The sequence below is a fragment of the Hipposideros armiger genome, unplaced genomic scaffold (genome assembly GCF_001890085.2).
Source record: "Hipposideros armiger isolate ML-2016 unplaced genomic scaffold, ASM189008v1 scaffold_58, whole genome shotgun sequence".
NCBI lineage: Eukaryota > Metazoa > Chordata > Mammalia > Chiroptera > Hipposideridae > Hipposideros > Hipposideros armiger.
This window is the reverse complement of record NW_017731408.1, coordinates 2,088,080-2,111,934: the sequence shown is the minus strand read 5'-3', so window position 1 is coordinate 2,111,934 and position 23,855 is coordinate 2,088,080. Positions and strand designations below refer to the sequence as shown.

General features: G+C 39.5%; 1 protein-coding gene across 8 annotated transcripts in view; it reads right to left on the bottom strand.

Annotated features, from left to right (window-relative positions):
* Positions 1-23,855, bottom strand: part of FHIP1A (FHF complex subunit HOOK interacting protein 1A) — a 208,684-nt gene that overhangs the window by 157,504 nt on the left and 27,325 nt on the right. The window contains exon 1 of one of the 8 annotated variants that reach the window (XM_019641188.1): positions 17,355-17,417. The exons of 6 other annotated variants lie outside the window; for them this stretch is intronic. The gene's annotated coding sequence lies outside the window, so the exon portion shown is untranslated. Of the gene's footprint in view, positions 1-17,077; positions 17,176-17,354; positions 17,418-23,855 lie in introns of those variants that run through there. One more of the 8 variants, XM_019641187.1, reaches the window with a different exon arrangement.

Here is a 23,855-nt window from a genome sequence, read left to right as displayed (position 1 = left end):
ATAAAGTGGGAAACTACATAAATCCATATCTATGCATCGGCAACATCATATTAACTTAATGACAACAACATATAAAATAGCAAAGAGAGGACTTAAAATTTGCATAAATGTTTTTTTAAAAATATGCAATACTCCCAAAATATTCCCAAGTATCTTTGACTTATCTAGATATTGACAGTTGAAAGTTCATCCTGTGGGCAGAATTTAGTTTGGTCTTAGACACACATCTCATATCATCAGGCCTAACTGGGAAGACAAGTTTCACAGCACAAATACAGAGCTTAATCCCAACTGTACAACCAGAAAAACATGAGTTTGAAAAAGGTTGGGAAATTATCCTACGTGACAGAAATACAGAGAACTACACCTAGAGGTAGGTGTCCAGGACAGCACATAAAAAGACTAGCCCCAAACACAGATACAAAAGGCAGAAGCTAACACAAATGCTAAATAAAACCACGAAAAACCAATACTCAATGTCAAAATAGAAAGCTAGAGAATATTTCCAACAAAGAAGTTTTTAAAAAAATAAATACTATACTTAAATTTAAAGCATAGAAATCATTTCAATGTCCAATAATTGGGGAAAAGTTCAATCAATTTGATTCAACAACATAATTTACTTAACCATAATTCTATCAGCCATCAAACATTGTATGTTTATAATAAAATGGGAAAATGACAATTATCATATAAAAAAGAAAGAAAAGACAGTGTACACGTAATTACATATGATCACAACTGCTTACCCAAAAGCAAACAGCAACATACAACTTGCTCTGATATAGTTACAAGTTTTAGGTAAATTAGTATCTTCCCCTCTGTAGGTGGGTTAAGGTCAGCAATTCAAGTCTGAATGTAGTACAACAAATATGCCTTTTGCAAGTCTCTGTATTCTTTTTTCCAAGCCCCAAAGGATAAGCCACTTACTAATATTTTTTTCTTCAACAGTCCAATACATTAAAAGATGGTTCCCTAAAAAGTTACTGTAAGAGGTTTTAAGTGTGTCTTTGACCTATAAATGCCTTACTTAGAAGGCTTAGAATGTAGTACCTTTTCTTATAACAAATGTTTCATGAATGGAGAAAAATGGGGAGGGGGGCTCAATGTGATCTAAATCTTCAAAACTAGTGGTAGTGACCAGGCACAAGAAAAGTGAGTATAATGCATGAAAAGTAACGGATAACATTTCACATACAGATAAAAAAATCCTTCATATTAAACTTGCCTCTCAGTACCTTCAAATCTGCCTTCTTCACTCTAATCAATTAATCACTTATTAGGCACCTGGGACCTTGCAGTATCTAATTCATAATCGAATCTCTGGGCATTTCATTGCATGAGGTTTTACAAGTAACAGAATTCTACTTCTTCCATAATCCCTGGTGAACAATTTTATCATCATATACTAGAAGATACAGGCGCTTCCACTGCCTCGTAAGAATTACAGATTGCTTCCAGATGCTTTTCAGGCTATTTCAAGTCTTTCTTCATTCTGTGACTCTTGAATTATGAAAGGGCATCTCTAATTCATGAGAAACAGGTCTCCCATCTTAGCGTCCATTATCATATATCCTTCCCTTACACTATATTTTTAGGCGCTGCCACACATAGGCTTTTACTTAGGTAATAAGGCATCGCTGTGTATCACTAAAGGCTTTTACTGGGAACAACTCTTCTATTTTACCATCATGATTCTGTCAGCAGCAGCACTTGGCAACTTCAAAGGGAAGCCAGTCCTTTGACAGTAATGCCCAGAATGGCATCGAAAGCAAGGTTAAACGGAACTCAAGTCAATTGAAAGGACTCTTACAATTCACTGGGTCTTGATAATTCTCTTGGATGTCATCTCATTTAAAAACAAAATATGTCTCCTGCTAAAAAGCGGGGAGTGGGGGAAGTTGGCAGTTAACAATTCGGTCACACTCAAATCTCTCCCCAGGGAAGTGCTTTCCTTCTAGCAAAACATTTTTCCACCTCTGCATAATAAAATCATATCCAAGCTCACCATCCTTCCATGTAATAGGTATATCCCATCCTTAATTTTGAAAAAGGAATAGAATTTAAAGCTCATTTCCAGATGGCACAAATTCAGGGAATTTTTACCTCTATTGGGCTGAGTTCAGAAATCAGCTGATAGGCAGGGAGTGCACAAATGGCACAGCAAAACCACCACATGAACACGTCGGGTGGGGGGATAAGTAATATCTATATTGTGGACCTCTCCCTATATCAGTAAAACAAAAGCTGGAGGGGTGGCTTTATCCATAGTACTGTAATTGACCTGTGTTATAATCAAGTGCTTTCCTATAGGATGGTTAATAAATCAATCAAAGAAGACAGACATCTCAAACAATCCAACTAGTTTTCAAGTACATGGAATTGACTATGAGCTAATTATTGAATAATTTCACTCTCCAAAAGAACTGGATTGAGACACAAGATTATAGTCACATGCGGAAACCTGCAGAGTAGAACAAAATATTCTACATAGGCCCACAATCATCATTTATTCTATTAAGCATATTAATAGTAACTCTGAGTCTTAAAATGGATGGACCTAAATCCAATCCCTGAATTTTACAGATGACAAAATTGAAGCAGAGGGAGGTGGTGTGACCGTTTCTAATTAAGTAGCTGGTAAATGGTGAAGACAGAGGTAGAGTCCTTATCTTCCCAGGGATCAGCAAACTTTTGAGATGGAAGAGCCTATCCTGTCCCTCACAACAATTTAAAAATTATACGAGAGCCATAAAACAAATGAAATCACCATTTTGTAAATAATATCCTTTAAAAATTTTATAAATGAAACTATGATAATTTTATTTTCATTTTCAATTTTACTTCAGAGCCACATGTACGTACCCAAAGAGCCACGGTGGCTCGTGAACCACAGTTTGCTGACCCCTGATCTAACCCACAGTAATGCTCTCCTCCATGTTAAGTTCACAATTCCTCAACTACCTAGAAATCCAGTGTAATTTGTATGAGTTTGGGAGGGTCTCAACCACGAAACAAATTAGTGAGGGCCAGACAGGTGGCACAGTTGGTTAGAGCGCAAGCTCTTAACAACAAGGTTGCGGGTTCGACTCCCACATGGGATGGTAGGCTGCACCCCCCACACCCTGGCCAACTAAACTGAAAATGGCAACTGGACTTGGAGCTAAGCTGTGCCCTCCACAACTAAGATTGAAGGACTATTTGACTTGGAGCTGATGGGTCCTGGAAAAACACAAGGTTCCCTTCCCCAATTCTCCAACACTGTTCCCTTCCCCAACTCTTTAAAAAAACAATAAAATCTTAAAAAAAAAAAAAACAAATTAGTGAGTTGCAGCATGTCACAGAGAAGGACAAGCAGGCAGGGAGAGAGAATACAGGCATCTTAGAAATGAATCAAAAGTACTGATTTACTAGAATGAATAATGCAGTTAAACAAAATCAAAATCTGAGCATTAAAGTGAAGTTTTCCAACGTGACAACTACTCGTAAAATGTTTCTTAAGAAAGAAAAATAGTGGTCATTGCTATTTAAGGTTCTGTATTTCAATAAATTTGGAAAATGCTACATTCTAAATATCCCTCTTGAATATTCACAAAGCATATTATGTGTATTAAGGCTCTAAGAAGACCTGTATAGAAAGAAACCTAACCTGCTTGGTTTTGTTTAATTCAATGTTTCCCAATCTTGACACCATTGGTTTACACAGCTTGCACTGATATCCTCCAAGAAACATTTGTTGCTATATTTTGAGGTGTATCTTTTTTTTTTTAAAAGATTTTATTGGGGATTTGGGGGAGGGGAACAGCACTGGGGAACCGGGGAAGGGGAACAGACAAGTTGCTGTCCTTTTGTTCTTCCGTCTAGCTGTGAAGGACGTCGTTCACTGCTCGTGTTGGTATTATCATTGCGCTCTTCCCAGGTGAGGCAGATCGGTCACCGGCCACTGGATGGCCGCTCACGGTGGCTCTTGGCAGCTCATGCCAGTTGCCAGCCACTCACGGTAGCTCATGGCAGCCCACTGCAGCCTACACTGTCTCTGGCAACACAGCAGCCCAGCTCCAGGTCAAGCTGTTGTTCACCATATGAGCTATAGAGGGCGCAGCATCACTGGCCCATGTGGGATCCGACCTGGGGCCCTGCTGTTCAGAGCTGCCATCCCAAGCCAGATCTTTTTTTTTTTTTTTTTTATTTTTTTATTTTTTTTTTATTTTTATAAATTGTTTGTTTCAGGTGTACAAAACAATGCAATAGTTATNGGCTGCTCAGCTCGGGCTGACTCGAACCACTGTTGCTCAGAGCTCAAACTCTTGAGCGAGCTCTTAACCAACTGAGCCACTCAGCCGGCCCCCAAGCCAGATCTTAACCAGCGTTCCACTCAGCTGGCCCATGGTGTTTTGTTTTGTTTTTAAATCAGTAATCAATATTGAATTTTATCAGTTGCTCTTTCTATAAAAATGATAATTTTTTTCTACTTATATTTAATAATATGATGAATGCCATTAATAAATTTTATACTACTGAATCCTTCTTGCATACCTAAAATAATCCTCTTGTTATGGTGTATTATTCTTTTAATATATACAAAGTACATATTAAATCTATTATCTCACTCGATTTTCTAAGCAACTCTACCAAGTGGGTACTCACTCCCTGTATGTGCTCCAGCTGTCTTCACTGCTCCTCAGACACACCTAGCTTGCTCTCATCTCAGGGACTGTGCTGTGCCTGCCAGACTTGCTGTTTCCCAAGATCCTCCATCCCCAGATATCCTCGTAGGTCATTCCTCTCTCCATTTATGTCTCTGCTGACACGTCACCTCCGAGTCCACATAAAACAAAAGGAAACTGCCTTCCAATCTTGTCATTCTATCCCTGACCCTGTTATATTTTTGTTTGTAGCAACTGTCACCATCTAATAGATAGTTAACTTCTATTAATTTATATTCCATTGCCCCCAATAGAATTATAGTAGGGGCTTTGTTTGCTTTGCTCATTGCTTACTTCCCAACACCAAGAAGATGAGTAGGCCTAGCACATTCTTAATATTTGTTCAATGAATGAATGGATACATGAATGAATGCCCACTTTGCAGAAAAGAAAGCTGAAGCTTAAAGAGATGACGTAACTAAAAACACACCGTTGCGGAGCTGAAACCACAACCTACATCTAATTTTCAACTCGCTACTGTTATCCATTCAAACAAATGATAGGTGATTTTAGGCCATAGAAAAGTGCTCATATATTCTTAAGAATACTAAAGCACAAGTTAGTGACACCACCAAAAATCAGAGGAAAACTTTAGATGGTCCCTGCACAAGGTACGCAAAAGGATCAGAAGATGGCCTCCAAAGAATTCTTTGGAAATAATGGACATTATATTAAGGCAGCTCTGCTCTCTCAATGCCCATGGGCCTGAGAGCAAACATCATGAAACTCCAACCTTCATCCACGTTTGTCCTTGGGTATCCAGAAGATAAAACTGGATGCTTGCGGGCTCAATGGCCATTAAACATGGTTTTACTACCAAGGCTGGCAGGCACAGTACTAGAAGGGCGCTCCCCCACTGATTAGCCATATTACGGCAACTACAGACACCAACAGCCTGGCTCTGAATAACCATTTGCTCTTTCTTGGTTTCTTTTTGGGTTTCAAGAGGCAATGTATATATTCTTCATGCTCTTTCCCTCTTCTATCAGTGGGGTACTTTCTTGAACCAACTTTAGGCTAAAAACAAAATTCCACAAATCTCCATTTCTGACATTAAACAGTATCTTTGATTTTTTTTTATTTTCCAGCATTCAATCAAACCCTGTATTTTAGAACTGTGGGGCTGATCCAACACTGCAACGTGTCACATTTAATTCCATCAACGTAAAGCATAATGAGCAAAGATTGAGCTAGTGAGGCATGACTAAATGTTTTGAACCTATGAATTTAAAAAGCAAGGCTCATTTATGTTATTTCTAAGTAGTAAATAAAATCATTTTCCAACATTTCACTATCCAATTACAGTGATTTTTTTTTCCACCAACACACACTTGAGGAATGCCACAAAAGGCCTTTTCTAACAGTTCGTTCTATTGTTGCTCAGAACCTTCTAAATATTTCTTGAGTTGGCTTCTACTCAAAGGTAAATGGAAGGCAGTAAAATTCATGGAAAATGTATTCGACTGCTTAAAATACATCAACCAAAAGAAAAAAGATTTTAGAGGTATATTATGAGTGATGAAAGTATCTCTTTCACTTACTCTCCTGTTTCAATGATAGGTAACAAACCTGACAGACAGGTCGAGTTCCAAATCACCTAACTATCCAGAGCCCAGCTCTGCCATCTCAAATTCTCACCTTGGTGAAGGCCAGAGTAAATCCCTGTCCTTCACATTTTGACACAGCGTCACTTTGTAGGCCACACATACGAGCTTTCACACCAGGGAGGAAGCAAATTCCAGCACACTGGACAAATTTCCGCTAGCTTAAACCCATCTGTTGATTGTTCCCTTGCCTTTCTCGGCTGTCAAGATAGTGAAAGGGGGAAAAGGGACTTTCTGTAAAACTATAAAGTGTAACCAGATACTTTGCCCTTTAAGCAATTCACACGGAGAAAGGTAAAATAAAACTCCTGTTAAGGTTTCAAATTGAGCTATGAAAGTGATTTGACCAGCATGTTGCACGATTTTAATAAGATTAGTAAAGTGAATTTTTACATTTCATAAGCCGCAAACGAGACATTAAAGAAGAATTTTTAGTAACACTTAAAAGAGGGACTTTATAAAATTAATGGAAAAAATGACAATTGTGCCAGTTCAGAAATGCCTTAAAGTAAGGAAGTAAGATAGTCTAAAGAGCATTAACTATAAAAAAGGAAACTAGCATTAACTATTTAAAAAGGAGTCTTAAAATTAAAAAAAATAAATTTAGCATTGAGAAAAATTCACCCTAATAAAACTCAGCTTAATACAAGAAAATAACTTATTCACCTTACATAATACTATTTCATTTGATTTAGTCCTTTTTCCAATTCTAGAGATCTTTATCAATACTGTCCGCTTAATCCTTCATTTACCAGTATAAAAGGAAAAGGCATTGCTATTATCATTGGCAAACACACAAGAGCTTTTAACAACAAAAAGAAGAAGACATAGAACGTTTCAGGAAATTTCAAAGCAAAGCAGAAGAAGTACACTCTTCTAGGCTTGGGGTTTTGGAGGAGAAGAGGGTGAGGCATACACTAAGAACAGAAATGCATATATGTAATACGGGACTGGCTTACGTGAGCCAACGGATCTGGAGTTTACTGGCCATCAGTCTTGCCAGACGTGTAGGAAAAATAAGCTTGGCACAATCCGGGTTTACACTCCAACATTCGAAAATATCTGTTTTTACATCAACTTCAGTATCAAGCCCATGATTTATAATTATAACAAACAGGCTAATATCAGGCATCGCCACTTATATTTCTGTCTGAATCTTAGATGAAGTGTTCAGAAACATGAAGTAGCTGACAAAATTCTTAACTTTCATATGAAATCCCTAACAGAAAATATGAAGACAGCGAAGTAAGACAAGTTGCTATAAAAAAATGGAGCAAGAGGAAAAGATTCCACTCTTTTCAGAGGCCGGCTCAGAAAGGAAAGGGCAGTAAACACCCTTTAAAGTCACAGGGCACCTTGTACATGTGACTGCTACTATTTCTTTATGTTTTTATCCCCATAGGAGGCTGTGATCTCCTTGAAGTGAAGGACCTGGCTTTGTATCATCCTGGCCTAACAGCCATTGAATTCAAATACTTGAATCAAGTGTTCAGTCAATTAATCTTTCTTAAATTCTCTTGACAAAAAATATTCATGGCATGTGTGTTATATAAATTGTATCTCAGTTAGAAAGATACCAAAAAGGAAAACCATGGCCTGAAAGACACATTAAAAGTCAACTGACAGGGGAAGGGTTTTCTTTAAATTATTAAGGCAGTGAGAACCTAAGTCACTGGATTCAAAGATAAGGGTAATATGTGTTACAATAAACAATAAGCATTATAATCACACAGGTATTTCCTAACCCTACATATGTCCAGAGTCCTCACCTGTTCACAGATAGAGGAATACACAGCTTCAAAACACCTATCAAGTTATGCATGGTTTCTGGGTCAACTGATTGGCACGCTGTTAAAACTGATTTGCCATCTTTATTTAGATGCAAACATTCTGTAATACTAGGTTCCACCATAGGGAGCATATATTCAGAGTGGTGTTATTTTTTTCTTAGAAGAAAAAAATATACTAAAGTTTTTTTTAAAAAAAAAAGAATGATGCCAGGAGTGACCTGGGGTTAAACGAAAAACTGCAGGGAGTTTTTCCAGAGGCCTGCTTTGCTTCAGGCTCCTTCCTAGACTCAAGTCTTTGATTCTATTCTGCTTCTTCCAAGAAGGGGGACAGATTGGTATCTGGCCCCGGAGCTTCTGCAGCAAGCACCACCGGCCCTCACCCCCCTGATGTCCACACCGGTACCCATTGTGTCCCCTGAGACAGAAGCAACAAAAACAGTCTCATTCAGGTAAAAATGTGATCTTTGGCTTCCTGCTCTGGCTTTGAAAGGTCACCTCCATACCAGCCAGCATTTGAGGCAATTAGTTAACATAATGCCCACTGTGCCCCACAAATTAAAATCCTGGAACAACAATGCAAGGTGGCCACAGGCCAGAGAAAGAAAACAAAAACTTCTGTAGAAGAATCCAGAGGGCAAAGGTATGATTATTAATGACCTAGTCTGAACTCCTAATACTAACATCAATGGCTTAAAGAATAGAGAGCTTTCACATGACGCACTGGGTTTCACGAGACAGACTGTAAGAAGGCAGGGCAGCAATCCTCTTATCTATTCTCATTACTGCTCAACCACCCTAAAAATTAATACAGGTATTTTCTATGTCCCCCAAGAAAGTCTAAATGACATTGATATGCATATTCCTAATAGAAATATGGAGTCACTTGTTCACAGAAAGAACCACCATTCTACTAGCTGATGGCTTTTCTACCCGACCAATTCCAGAGAACTGAAATAAATGACTGACATCTGGATATCCTTATCAGTGATGCCACGGAAGGAAGAGTGATTCAAGTCAGAATAAGAATATCAGCTGAAACTAATTTAAAAAAATGTTTATTTCACAATAAAAAAATACGGGATAAAAAAACCCCTATCCGCCTGTAAATATCAGTAAAATAATTTTTTTTAAAGTAAACATTTGTAATTCATCACTTCTTCAAATAAAATGAAACTTAGCTGGAAAAAAAAAATATCAGAAGCTTTCCAAGCACAAATACTCCTTTTGGAAAATGTTCTGTGCCCAAGCCCTCAAGCACAGACATGCCTGCCTGCCCGAACACACACAATCTCATTGCTGACTGAAACCTAGACACAATGCATTTGCAAAATACAAGTAAATTAAATATCCACATATACAGCTTTCGTTTCTACACTATTAGACAAAAAGCACAAGTAGAATAAGTGAATCACTGACCTCTGGCTTGAACACAAATGAAATTACCCTACCACACATCCTTTAAAAATGCAAAGCACTATCTCAAGTTAATTTGTCACTTGGAGAAATCGCTGTGCTTTTATGACGAGAATTCATTTATGAGAAGCTCTTAGCACGGTTTTCCCCTTAACCTTCTCAATTTGTCTTACATTTGCTCCTCTTCCACAACAAACTTTTATGTGCAATTTTAAGGCTGTGTAATGTCAGTTACAAGGGCACTCGTCTTTGAGATCCAAAGAACAATCTAATGAAAATGAGGTGATGTTACCAGCTGCCAACGACTTGCCCTCTCCTGACCCAACATGCTAAAAAATATGATTGGGTTTTCTATGATCTTCGTGGAGAAGAAAAGAGGGGCTGGAGCCAGCTATTACTTGATTCTGAAGTGGAGAGGTTATAAAACTATAAAACTCTGTTCAAAAATCGCTAAAATAAGGAATAGCGAAAAAGAAATCCACAAATTTAACATGATACATTTTCCTTTAGAGAGAATTATGATTTTCGGTCAGTTAAACAACTGGTCTTTTATCCAGAATAAACTTTTAGGAGTTCTCTAGGCATCAGCCAAGTATGCCTGGAAGCAACCAGAGCATAAACTAGTGGGGGCGGCCCGATGCTTTCAGATGACGGACAAGCCGAGGGACACTGTTTCACGCTTCTTTCTCAGCCTGAGTGTCATCAACTAGAAATAGGAATAATATCCTCCTGCTCTATATACTTTACAGGATCGAATTCTTAAAAAAAAAACTATAACTGAAACTACTGGAGGAATGCAACAAGCGTTCATCCTCCCCATCACCAGAAACAGAAAGGCAGGCCTGCATGAGTGAAAAGAATCAGCGTTACTCTACTCAATGTGCAGTCACACTGGAGACCACCAGGCAGGTTAAAATACGATTGCCAATCCCCCTGGAAACTCTTCTATCTCAAATGGCCACATATCTTGTGAAGATGTATTAAAAATTATTATCCATAAATCGGGATTTCCTTGGGGGAGGGGGACCAGCACATAGATGCTTTCTAGAATCTGATGAAAGCTATGGACATTCTACCCACAAAATATTATAGCCATACAGACAAGCAAAGCTTATTTTTCTGATATCAAGGGTGGTTCTTGGGTCTTCCATTAGGAATCCCCAGCTACAGGCTCCTGAGTGACTGCCAAGTTAGTCAGAAAGACACAAGAGTCAAGAAAACTGGTTTGTGATGTTAATACATGGATAAGAGGATCATGGTTACATAAATGCCAAATTTAGGAAATCCCCCCCTCACACACTCACTGGAGACATGAAGCTTGAAAGGTCTGATTTGGGGTTACTTCTGCAGCATTCAGACAAATGAGGCCCTGATTGGTCAGGCAGAAAAACCATTTCCTTTCATAAAACAACCAGGCTTCCCTCTAACACCTAATAAGAGTATTCATATACATCCAGTGGCTGGTTGAGAATTTCCTCAGAAAAGGGACCACGGGATTGGAATCTAACTGGAAGGAACAGCTAGGGAATTTAAGATACAGTTGCTTAGGATTTCACCTAAGATTGAGGAAACATCACATTTCCACAGCAGAGCAAGAAGAGTGCTATGCTGGGGGGGAGCGGAGGGGGAGGAAGGGGCCAGCCCTTGGCACCATCACTGTGTTCTCCAACACCCATGTTCTCAAACTTTAATGTGCAGCAGAATTACCCAGAAGGCTTGTTAAATGCCAATTGCTGGGCTCCACCCTCAGAGTTTCTGATTCAGCAGGTCTGGGGTAAGGACCAAGAACTGGCATTCTAACAAGCTTTAGGGGCGGCTGCTGCTGCTGCTGCTGTTGGTCAGAGGACCACGCTTTGAGAATCACTGATTGTAGAGATTAGAGCCTATCCCATGTAGGACATCCTAACTTCGTAAGCGCATTCATAGTCTCAACCAGATGCCATACTCATCCTCAAGTTAAAAAACCAGTGCCACTCTGTCACTCAAGTCAGCTTCTTACCTGTGGAACCTAATGGTGTATGCTGGTCAGACCAAAGAGTCACAGCACACAGTAAGCTTCTTGCTGACCGCTGAGTATCTGCAGGGGACCCACACACAGAAATGCAGAGGAAGAACTTTGAGCGGTTCTATTTTACAGTTTTACTCTCAGGAAGCCATAAACAGCAAATTGGTGCTAGGAGGATTTACTTAAGACTTAGGAAAACGCCCACTACTCTAGAGCTTTGGTTTCCAAATTGAGCTCCACAGATGTTAATCCAGACACCTCAAAGCTTAGGGTGGGCAGGGAGAAGAGAAATGACACAGGTTTGGCCTCCCATTTCAGTCCCTCCCAGAACTGGAAGTTCAGCTTTTCTCTGATGACATATTGGTATAAATTATATTTATTAATGGTTCCGTTGTCCCTTTGAGGGAAGGAAAGTTTAGAGAACACTGATCTGATTACCTCTAAGAGTCCCTCCATTTCCATGATGCCATTACATACAACAGTCAAGGGTTGAGTGATGCATTAAACATTTTTAAAAATCAGACCGGCCCAAGAGACTGACAAAACCCTAAAAATAGCTTCACGGTGAGGGGTTAGCAGTCAGATCACATTTGTGCGTAGTATGAGGTTCTCGGCATCATACGCAGAAGCTTCCAAACTCACTGAGGGCAGCAACTGAACCTCTGTCAATTGAATACAAAAACAGAGGCTCCAGCGGTAATTATCTTTAAACTTGCCGTGTTGAGCAGACACCTTGCAGAAACCACGGTCTTTTCAGTAAGTGCCGTTGTGATACCATGAGATACAGAGCAAGATGCCACAGGCTCAGGATGCTACTAAACTGGTAAAAACTTTTCTTTATGACACATATTTGTAAGCTGCCAGGCAAGTTATGCATTAAGTGCTAGGATCATTGTTGCAGTCCATAACTGGACCACCGCTGGAAAGACAACAGAGCTGGAAGGGAGGGGGGAAATGGCATTTTGGGGGAGATCAATAATGTATCTTTAATTATGCTTTAACTTATAAGTCACCCATACTTCCAGGATTCAAAACCACCTTTGAGGGGTAAGTGAGGAAATGGAAACTTCTAAGTGGAAGTGGCCATCCATGCTTGGGATGCTAAAACTGTCTGCAATGACTAGATACCCTATCATGGAATGGAAGATATGGGTTTGGTATTTAAAAAACAAACAATAAAGATAGCAAGAGCATCTTCAAAGCCACCAGGATCTCACACACACACTATCATCCTCCTTTCAACCAATCCCCATGGCTACCTTCTTTGGCTAGGGCAGCTCCTAGAGGCAGGAGGAAAAGATGGTCGCAATAAGTCAGGATCTTGCAATCCAGTTCCAGCAGATGACCTGCCACTCTGCAAGACCCATCTCTCCCAAACCAAAGCTGCCAGAATGTTTCCACTCCTATCTGTTCTAGGGACCATGGAGGCTGTAGAGGGTACGAGGCTGATATGTTAAGTATGCATTATTTCAATCAACAAAAATGTTTTCTGAGCTCCTTTGGCAATGATGAGTCTCGAATCTAAACAGGAGCTAACAGGCACCCTGAAAGAACTACCTACCCTCAGCCAACCAATACTGTAATGTCATACCTAATGGCACAGGGAATTGGGTTAGAGTCCAAAGTCAAACTCAAGGCAGCAACTACATACAGCTAAAACTATCCTTGACAATTCCCTACAATTCCTCATAAAATATAATACTGTGCTGTCTCTCGCTACGTCCAAGGAAACCAGCTTTTTTAGCCCTTTGGAAAAGACTCTTAACTCTTCAGGTAAACACCAAATAAAGCATTTGGCTTGCATTTTATGGGCCATGCAGTTTTGAGCCCAAACGCTCACACTCTGAAACAAAATCTCCCTACAAACTGCAGTCTCGTATCTTCCATCTCGTGTTCACTTTTAAGGGTAGGCTCATCATATTTCAATTATTTGTTGTCCTTTTTTTTCTTTTGGCTAAGTGCATGAGCTTAATTCCCATGAGTAAGATATGCATATAGTGGCTCCACTGTAATATCAAAATCTTAATATTTACCCAAAGACATGTTCAAGATGCCACTATTTCTTTGAGTCAACATACTGTGAATCCTTGTTTTGAATGCACACATATAACAAAGAAGCAGTTATACATATAAATTCCATGCGAGAGAATATTGCTACCAAATTAGCTCCCATTATCTGGAGAGATTAGGGACACCAGAGAGTGATCAGGTAAGTTTCGATAGGTAGGAAGAAAATCAAGAAAGATCCAGGATATGAAATCCATTCCCATCAAATTGAGCCCTGTCAAGAGAACAATGTGAACCCATGGTGCTCCCCTGGAAGGGGACTAGAGGAAACGAGAGGGAGTTTAAGGACACAGATCCAAAGTTCTTCATGGTCAGTCCTACCCTCATACATTACAAAGTAAACCTCATTCCCAAAGTCCTTCAGGTAGGGGAAGATTTGAGAAAAAGCGATGGGCCTGGTAGGCTATTCTGATCACCCCATCAGTTACAGTCCCAACTCCTGTGGTCTTCCGCCTGCTTCAAGGTCACACAACACGGCTGTGGCTCCAAACATATCCCTGGAGGCTAACAGATCCCCCCCCCATTTTTTTTTATATCTATTCCCTCCCAGTCATGAGGCCACACCTCAGCCTGCTGGGCACATCACCGAAGTAAGCCTGGCCATTTGCTGGGAAACCTGGCCTCTCCTAGGCCCAGAGGTACAGGTATACATTATTCTAGTCAACACGAATGCTTTCACAGGAAACACAGAGCTCTCTTCCTGCCTCTTCCTAAATGTCTCTTCACCTCCCCTTGTTTTCCCCTCTCTCTGTCGTACTGCAGGTTTTACTGGTGTCACCCCTGAACAGGCTTCATGGTTTCCCCTCCTTCATGCTTCATGTTATCACTGTTTTTAGCTCACTCAACCATCCCTCTCTCTCTTGTCTGCTCCAGATTCTACCTCATCGTCACCTGGTTTTCCAAACCTTCCAACGGTCTAGTACTTACACTCCCATATCCTAGAAGAATAGGTGGCACGTTTAAGTGCAAAAATGCACAAAATAAAACTACTTTTACCCGTCAAATAAGCGCCATACAACTACGACTACAGAATTGAAACCCTGTTCCATTCTTCTGAATGCAAACACTTCAGCAGCCCTCCACTCCTCTGCAACAGCCTTAAAATCCATCGTCTCTGCATTTCCCTCCTTCAGAGAATCCCTGATCCGCTCAGAATTTTTACTTGACCTCAGTCCACACTTAATCACCACTAAATTCTTTAGCTGATTTTGGAAATCAAAATTTTTAAGCAGGCAATTAAAAAAGACTAGTAAACCTGTTCTTGACAGGTCTAGACTTAATTCTAATAAGATGAAATGACAAGTGCATGGCTTGCTGCCAAGTTATCATGAACAGTTTAAGAATTAGATTCAAAATAGCTGATAGAATCTGAAAAACAGAATGACCTCTATACATTTTATCTTTTGCTTGGTTTGCACTGTAAGACTTGAAACTCAAAATATTAAGATACCAGGTTAGAGAGACCTTCAAGTCAAGATTTAGGAAGAGGTGTTGGGGAACGTTACAGAATACTAAGTACATGTAACTATTTCTATCTGTAGCAAATATGAGGTACATAATATATGCTTTTCTTAAATTTTATGTTCTGAAACATTTCACTAGTATTTTTTGTTGTTGTGCAGAACAAACTTATCATTTCTTTGCTAAAATGCTTACCTCTCTCACACAAATATTTAAACCTAATAATAAGAATTTAACAGGGGACCTATAAAAACTAATTTAAATTTAAAACATTAACATTGTATCCAATTTGGAAAACCAGTGTGTCAGTATTCACATTTTCATAATAACGTATCTTCAAACATCAAAAAGAAATGTCATTTCTCACTAGATACCCATGATTTCAGTAAGAAATGTTTTCCCATATTAGGGGGAGTAAGAAATGTTTCCCATATTAACATGAGAAATCATAGGCATTCAAAATAGCTGAACTGAATTTCCCTTTATTTGTCCATAAAATTAAGAGCATCTGTCCTGAAAAATGAAAAATGAAAAAAGCTGAATTTCAAGTTTATGCGACAGCCATTCCTCACTACCCCCCCCACCTCATATCCACCCTCCACACCACTACTACCAACCTTAAGGAATGTGGGTCACTCTACAACAGAATATTCATACTTTAAGCCATTCTAGCTTCAACCCTGTTCTTTCTTCAGAAACCACTGTCACTAAACCAACACTGTCGATAAATAAAAAAGATTAATGCAGTATTATTACTACCCTGAACAAGCAATTAAAAAAGGCCGAAAAGCAGCAACTAAACCCCAAACCATGTGCTCCTTCATAACAGGAAGCTGAGGGTAATCCTGTTTACTAAACAAACATAAATCACTTGAGATCTAGACACCTTCTTAAATGATATTCCATATAGAAATGCTGCAAAGCCAGGAGTTGCTTACGTCAGTATTTTCTTCCAACTCTGAAAACAAACTAGACCAGTTTTTCTTGTTGCTTCTAGGAAAGTGATCAGTTTAAGCCAAAGAAACAATTGAACAGAAGGGCTTTCCTAGACCCAGCTCCTGCCCTATTTTTGGTTCTACCCCTACCCCCCTTGCTTCTGGCCGTATAAAGTTTCTTGCAACTTGGTTTGCTTCCCCCTCCTTCAGCATCTATTTAAAAGTCTTCAGGCTGCAGAAAGCAACCTCAATCTTACCGGCTCATATTTTTGCATAGTCACACGTTTCAGGGGAAAAGTCAAGCTATACCCCTTTAATTTTTTCATATATATATATATATATTTTTTTTTTTTTTTTAAATTCTTTTTAGGGCTCTGTGAGGTTTTTGGAGACAGGCCTCTCACAGAGGCTGCTGTGTTTCCTAAGGTTCATATTCACGTGTTGCCAGCTAGGAACAGCCTGGCTTTACTTTTCATTTCCTTGAGTTAAAGTCAATTAGACAGAGAGGCTTTGAGAGCTACAATGTGCAACAAGTCAGTGACTTGTTTGTTCAAAGGTGCTGTGTTAACAGCCGAATATTTTGGTTGTGCTGGTTAATTCAACAACCAAAGGGTTTGTCAGGATACTTTCTTTATGACTTTCTTTCTACTAAATATCACAGGAAATGCCAGTGATCCTGATAGAGATCCACTGTGCCCCAGAAAAAACCACTCTGAGGTGTGTAAGTGGGAGCCTGCGGAGATAACAGGACAAAAGACAGTGGAGAGAAGTCAGTCCCCTCCATCCAGGCGAAAAGCTCATTTAGTTTTAAAGTGTATTGTAACAGGAAGCCCTAGATTAAATCTCAAACCCCATACATTTGAGTTCTTTATTCCACAGCTCTAGATATTCCCTCATACAGTTAAGCCAACGGTATATAATATCCCGGCAGACCTTACGCACATCTGCCAACATCCACATCATAAGCTCCTACTCAACTTCCATTTCGTCTGATTTTCCACTCCTATATGCTGCACACACGCCCCACACGCCAACCCTAGTACATCTTCTGCACCTCACAGGAACTATGTCTTTCTTTAATCACCTCTCTAGGTACCTGGTGAAGATTCTTCTAGAGTCTGTCCACCCCGCAGCAGACCTGATCCTGCTGTTTCCTCTTCCTCTTAGGACCAAGAACACTACCCTTTCTCCCATGCCTGGCTGCTTCCTCCAAGTCCACAAAACCGGCTGGTGCCAACACTGAGTAGCAGCTTAACCACTGACTGAATTTTCCTCCTACCCAATGCAATTCAAAATTCCGTGGCCCAGAACCAAAACATCCCAGAGCTCAAGATCCAGAGTCAGGCAAACCTGGCTTTGACGCTGCTACTTACCATCTCTGACATAGGCGAACTAATCCTTAGTTTTACCTCTAAGATGGGATAAGAAGAATATTTGTCTTTATTTTGAAGATAGAATGAGACATCGCATGTGCTTGGCACAGAGTAAGCTCTCAAAAAATGTTAGCTATTTTTGCTATCGTTATACCACCACTCTGCTACTGTTTACACTGCAGGAATAACTGGCATAAACAGGCATGGAGTGATTGGCTCAGCCAAATTTGGACTTTGTTTGGCTGTCACAATATTTTTTTTTTCATTGCCTCTGGAGAGGTAAAGCATTCTCCAAAGAGGTCACAGTTCTCATCACTCCGCCTTAGAGTCCAATATTCTCATCAAACTATCTGGACCCCAAGTTTGTGACATCCCTTGCCCCCTTCCCCCCCAAAAAAAATGTCTCAGGGATACACAGGATGTTTTTTAAAACCTAGGACACTATAGAACTAGGGCAGCTAGACAGTAGACTAAAAACAATGCCTTTTTAAAAACTATAGCAAGGAGCCACCAATTTCCAAAAAGGTCAAGACCTCTGAATCAGTCAAAAGGCACGTACTCTACTTTGTAGTTTTATGGTCAGTAACAATTTTCAAAACTGGGAGAATTCATGAGAATTCTTCCAAAACCCAGAGTCGCACTGTTAGCGTTCCTGGTCTGGTACAAAATAGACAGGGCAAATGTAACAGAAGATCAGAAAACATGCTTCTAAAGCCAGGCTCTTCCCTGCGTGTAAAAGGCCACTGCCTAGGCAATTTCTTCTTCCAAATGTATCTGTCAGAGGTCGAGGTCTTAAATTCACCTGCAGCTTTACACATATCAAAAAGTAAGTTTGCTAACATTTAATGTTTTTCTTTTCTTACTAAGCCCACACAGATTTTCCATTAATGATAAAAATATATAACTAATAATTAAGAAACACACACACATCTCCATAATAACATGAATCATGTCTGGGGGGAAAAAACTGTGTAAGAAGTACAAGAAAATTAAACAGAGATTATAAAGGTATTTACCTATTACAGAGATTTATTGATGAAAAATTAAACAACCATAATTCTCTTTAATTTATAAAAGCTCCATCTCCTTCTATCCTTTCCATAAGTCTATCTATTGAAAACATTCTCTTGAATTTAAGGTTGTTTGCTTTCAAATACTCTTAATGAAAACAAATGGGCCTTTTTCAAGGTTTACAAAAAAATTTCAAAATAACTGCAAAATAAAAGGTAGTCAAGGTCAAAATTATCATCACAATAACCTACATAGTGTGTTCTTGTGTGAATCCAACCCATATTTGTCCTTTATGGAATCTGTACACGCTCTGGTCTGAGAATCCAAAGTAAATATAAAATCATTTACACAGAAAAAAAGGAGCAAGACATATTCCACAATGTTAATAGTGATTACTTCCAGGCGTCCAGAATATAGGCGATTTCTTTTTCTCTGTGTGTCTATGTGTGTTTTCCAAATCTTCTGCCCCATAAAAAAGGCATTCCTTTCATTATCAGGTGAGCAATAATTATTTACATATTTTAACAATCCTGTACCTAACTACAGTAGTTGGAGAATCAAGGCGTATTTTCTAAAGGGCCGAGACCCCTGGGAGCCGGGAGTCACTGTGCAGAAAGTAGCTCTCCACAGGACATGCCTCATTTGCCTTGCCTTTGCTTCTTCTTCCGAGAGGTTTTGAGTCCAGCTCTCCTCCCTAGAGCTCCAGAGCGCGCAGGCCCTGTGCCACACACCACAGTCCTTCCTGCTGCCAGCAAGGCACCATCTCTAGGGCTCCTTGCTCCTACCTTACACTCCAGACTACTTTCAGTAGACCCTGCACTTTACATTTGTTTTACAGACCTCGGCAGAGCTTAGCAAAGCTCTCTCAACACACAGTCGACTCCGGATATCTATTTGTTAAACATAAATGAAACAACTCCTCAATCAATTAATTAACAGTAAAGTAAACCCAGCCTTCTGCCTCTTAGCCTTCAGGGGCAGCGCTGTATTACGTGATGACAGAGGCTGAGATGTAGACCCACAGCCCGAGATCGGGACTGCCGATACGAGGACTTTCAGAAAACAGGCCAAGCACTGAAAAAGTGGCTTCTGCCAGAGTCAGCTCTGAACTTCCAAAGTGAAAGGACAGATCTCGGGGTGGGGTTGAGGGTGCCACACCTCAAAAAAGCAATAAAATTGACTCCTGTTCCTTGTATCATTCCTATGGAAGGGCATGTGTTGTTAAGCTGTGGACTCCGAATCCAGTTTTACTCTTCCAAAGAGATTAAATCAGCAAACAGTGGGAGGCCGGAGTAGCTGATCCCTGCTGGGGGATGACCCGCCTGCCTCAGTGGTTATCTCAGTTTACAAAGCCTATGAAGCACTGGCAGAGGTTTCAGGGTTCTTAGACAAAGCACTATTATTACAGTGATGTCGAAGACTGGCTAATAATAGGGGAAACAGCCTTATATGCTTTGGCTTCAACAGCTTTAATGATACTTACTGTGCCTTCTCAAACCAGTAGGGGTACAAACTGCACAAAGAAAAATATGAGCTGTGTACGTAAAATTAAGTTTACTGGGTACTGTGATGCTACTGTTAATGCTAAATGCTGTGAGCTTGTGGTTGTTAAACTGAGCTGCTTCCGAGCTGAATTATCATCTATACAAACTGGAGTGTACGCGGGTACAATGGGGGAGGGGGGACTGGGGTATGACCTCCCAGCGAGACTGGGTGGCTTCCCACTGAACCACAGTCAAGAATGATGTTTCTTTTGCCCCTGTAAGCCACCAAGAATTGCTATTGGAGTGGAAGGAAATGCACACAAGTGTACAAGGGAAAAATATAATAAATCCACATAAAATTTTCCATTTTCACACATAAACTAAAGTTAAGGGATAAAGTTAAGGGATATGTTCCTCACTCAACCTCCTTGACACTATAATGTTTCAGGCAGTTGTAATGCAACATTTGTGATTAAACATGTAGCTCGTTCATGATTTCACAAACACCCATCAGGAAGTGCCTGTGCATCTCTCGGACTTCTTGTGTTTTACTACAACCTCGGCCTGACATTTCTGAAGCTTAATGTGCCCAACTTGCTCTGTTTTCTTCACTGGACTGTGTTGGTACATGAGTGCTTCATACAAAACAGCTGTAAACACTTAGGAAAGTGAAAATTTGCCCTGGAAGAAAAAGTAACACTTACTGGCCTCTTCAGTTCTGCAAAAGAGCTATTTCACTGGGTCTCTATAATGAGAAATGCCGAAATTTTGGCAGCGCTGGTCCTGTATCACACAAGCAGACCCAAAGTTACCAACAGGGAGAAAGTACCTGGCCCAAATAGGAAGAAAAAATATGGCTGTGAGTCTTTCATACCAATAACTCCAATGCTTCCTAACGAGCCTCCAAGATGACACAAGTGAATCAAGAGGCATATGAATGCTACTTCACAACCCTTTGATAATTCACTCTTTGACTTAACTCAGTGATACTTAAAAGCCATGCTTTATTATCACCTTCCTCCAACAAAATCAAAACAGCACTGCATTATCACTGAAAGCCTTGATACCCACTAATACCATGTCAACACCCAAAAAAACAGAAAATAACAAGTGTTGACAAGGACATAGAGAACCTGAAACCCTTGTACGCTATTGACAGGGATGTAAAATGATGCAGCCACTGTGGAAAGTAGTATGGTGCTTCCTCAAAAAATTAAGTAATAATTAATAGAATTACAGTATGATTCAACAATTCCACTTCTAGGTATATACCCAAACGAACTGAAAGCAGACTCTTCAAGAGAGATATTTGTATACACATATTCATAGCAATATTATTCACAAGAGCCAAAAGGCAGAAGCAACCCAAATATCCATCAGTAGGTTAACTGACAGACAAAATGTGGTATATACGTACAATAGGATATTATTCAGTCATAAAAACGAAATTCTGACACATGGTACAACATAGATAAACCATGAGACATTATGCAAAGTGAAATACACCAGCCACAAATGGACAAATACTTTCACGAATATGAGGTACCTAGAGTAGTCAAATTCATAGAGGCAGAAAGTAGAATGGTGGTTGCCAGGGGCTGAGGCGAATGGGGTTTCAGTTTTGTAAAATGACTGAAGTTCTGGAGATGGATGGTAGTGATGGTTACACAATGGGAATGTACTTAATGCCACTGAACTGTACACTTAAAAACAGTTAAAATGGTAAAATTTATGTTATGTATTACATTAGATTGCTAGGGATACCATAACAAAGTTCCACAGGCTGGGTAGTTTAAACAACAGAAATTTATTTTCTCACAATTCTGGAAACTAAACGTGTGAGATCAAGATGTCAGCAGGCCTGGTTTCTTCTGAAGCCTCTCTCCTTAGCATGTTGGTGCTTATCTCCACCCTGTGTCTTCACATGGTCTTCCTTATGGAAATGTTTGTGTCCAAATTCCCTCTTCTTATCAGGTCACCAGTCATACTGAATTAGGACCTACCTTAATGACTTCTTTTTAACTTATTTATCTCTTTAAAGACTCTACTTCCAAATACAGTCACATTCTGAAGTACTGGAGGTTAGGGCTTCAACATATGAATTTGGGGATTACAATTTAGCCCATAACATGTGTATTTTACCACAGTTTAAAAAAAATAATAATAGGGGTGGCAAGTTAGCTCAGGTGGTTAGAGCACAGGCTCGTGGCACCAATGTTGCTGGTTTGATTCCCACAAGGAGTTGTGCCCTCCACAACTATTGGGTTTTGGAAAAACCCATGACGTTTTCTTTTTTTTCTATGTTTTTTGTTGCAAACATGCGTCATGACTCTTCCGACAACCCAATAGATTGAAGACAACCACTTGACTTGGAGCTGATGGATCCTGGAAAAACACACTGTTCCCCAATAAAATTCCTTTAAAAATAATTAATTAATTAATTAATTAATTAATTAAAATAATAAATGGGAGAAGGCAAAGGGAAAATAATAGCCTGCGGGAAGGCCCTGAGAAAAGAAAAGGATGGTGAAGAGAGGAAACGAAAGGAGGCCTGTGAGGCTGCAGCCACGGGGCAAATGACAGCTAGCATCAGGAAAAGAACATAAATGAAAATAAAACCCTTGAAATTCTATTAAAAAATCCACAAAAACTCAAAAAAAATAAAAGTAAGCCTTCTTAAAAGACTATTCATGACAAAAAAATAAGCAGCTTCTGTAAAAGAGGTAGTGCCAGTTAGCGTGCATCAGTAATTAACTTGTGAAAGATGGCTTCTGCGCTCAGAAACAGATGCACTACTTTGGAGCGTCATTTTTTGCACTTTTGTAAGAGTTCTAAGTCTCCCAAAAAGTGTTTTTGCTTTTTTGTTTTTCTTTCCCAGCCTTGGTTTTGTTGGTTTTTTTATTATTATTATTATTATCCTAGTAAAATATATATAACATAAAATTTACCATTTCAACCATAAAGCTTTTATTTCTAGAACTATCACCACTTAAAGAAAATGTCCCTTAAAGTTTGCTTCAGGGTACACTGTAAAATGGAGAAAAGGATGGGTAGTGATTAATGCTGTCATTTTATAAAGCCAATGTGCGCCTCCATTAAATTTCGGAGATGTGTTAACCACAGAGTCAAGCAAAATACGGAGCTCTCTCCTTAGAGATCTGGGTCAGCATTCGCAGCCCAATTCCCCTTTCAGCCCAAGTGCTGGCTGGCCTGTGGCCTGACACCACTGAAACAGATCTGAAACCGCATTCATAATCAGGAAAATGAAAATTAAACTCACAATAAGATCAATTATACTACACATAAATCACATCTCAATTTTTAAAACACGTAATCAGATATGATTTCATACCTATCAAACAGGCAAAAATTTTAAAAATCTGATCATGCCAAGTGTTGCGGAGCCACAGGCTATATTTCATACACCCGTGTAGAATATCCTGGCACAACCACTCTGGCAAACAGCTGTCATCGCCTAGTAAAACTAACCATGCACATATTCTGTGACCCGGCCATTCCACTCCCGGGTTTATACATTAGAGAAACTCTAGCATATGTGCATGGTTGCAAAGAAGTCCATCAGAGTAGAAAACATAATTCAATGTGGTATATTCTTACAAAACAATGCGATGTAGCAGTCAAATAAATAAAATACAGCTTCATGAATAAACATGGATGAATCTCAAAACCATAATCTTGAGTAAAACAGCAAGGTTTGGAAGAGTACACGTTATATGATTCCATTTATACAAAGAGCAAAAGCAGCAAAATTAAACAATATATTGTGTAGAGATAAATACACATATGGCGAATCTGTTTTTTAGAAAAGCAAGGGAATGACAAAAAAAAAAATAAGATAATTATTACCACAGGAAGCAGAGGTGATGAAGACCACCCAACAAGGAAGGACATAAAGGGGTTTCAAGGTACTAAAACTATAATATTCCATTTCTCAAGTTACAGAGTAGGTACCAGTGTTCATTTTATTATTTTTCTTTAAATTACA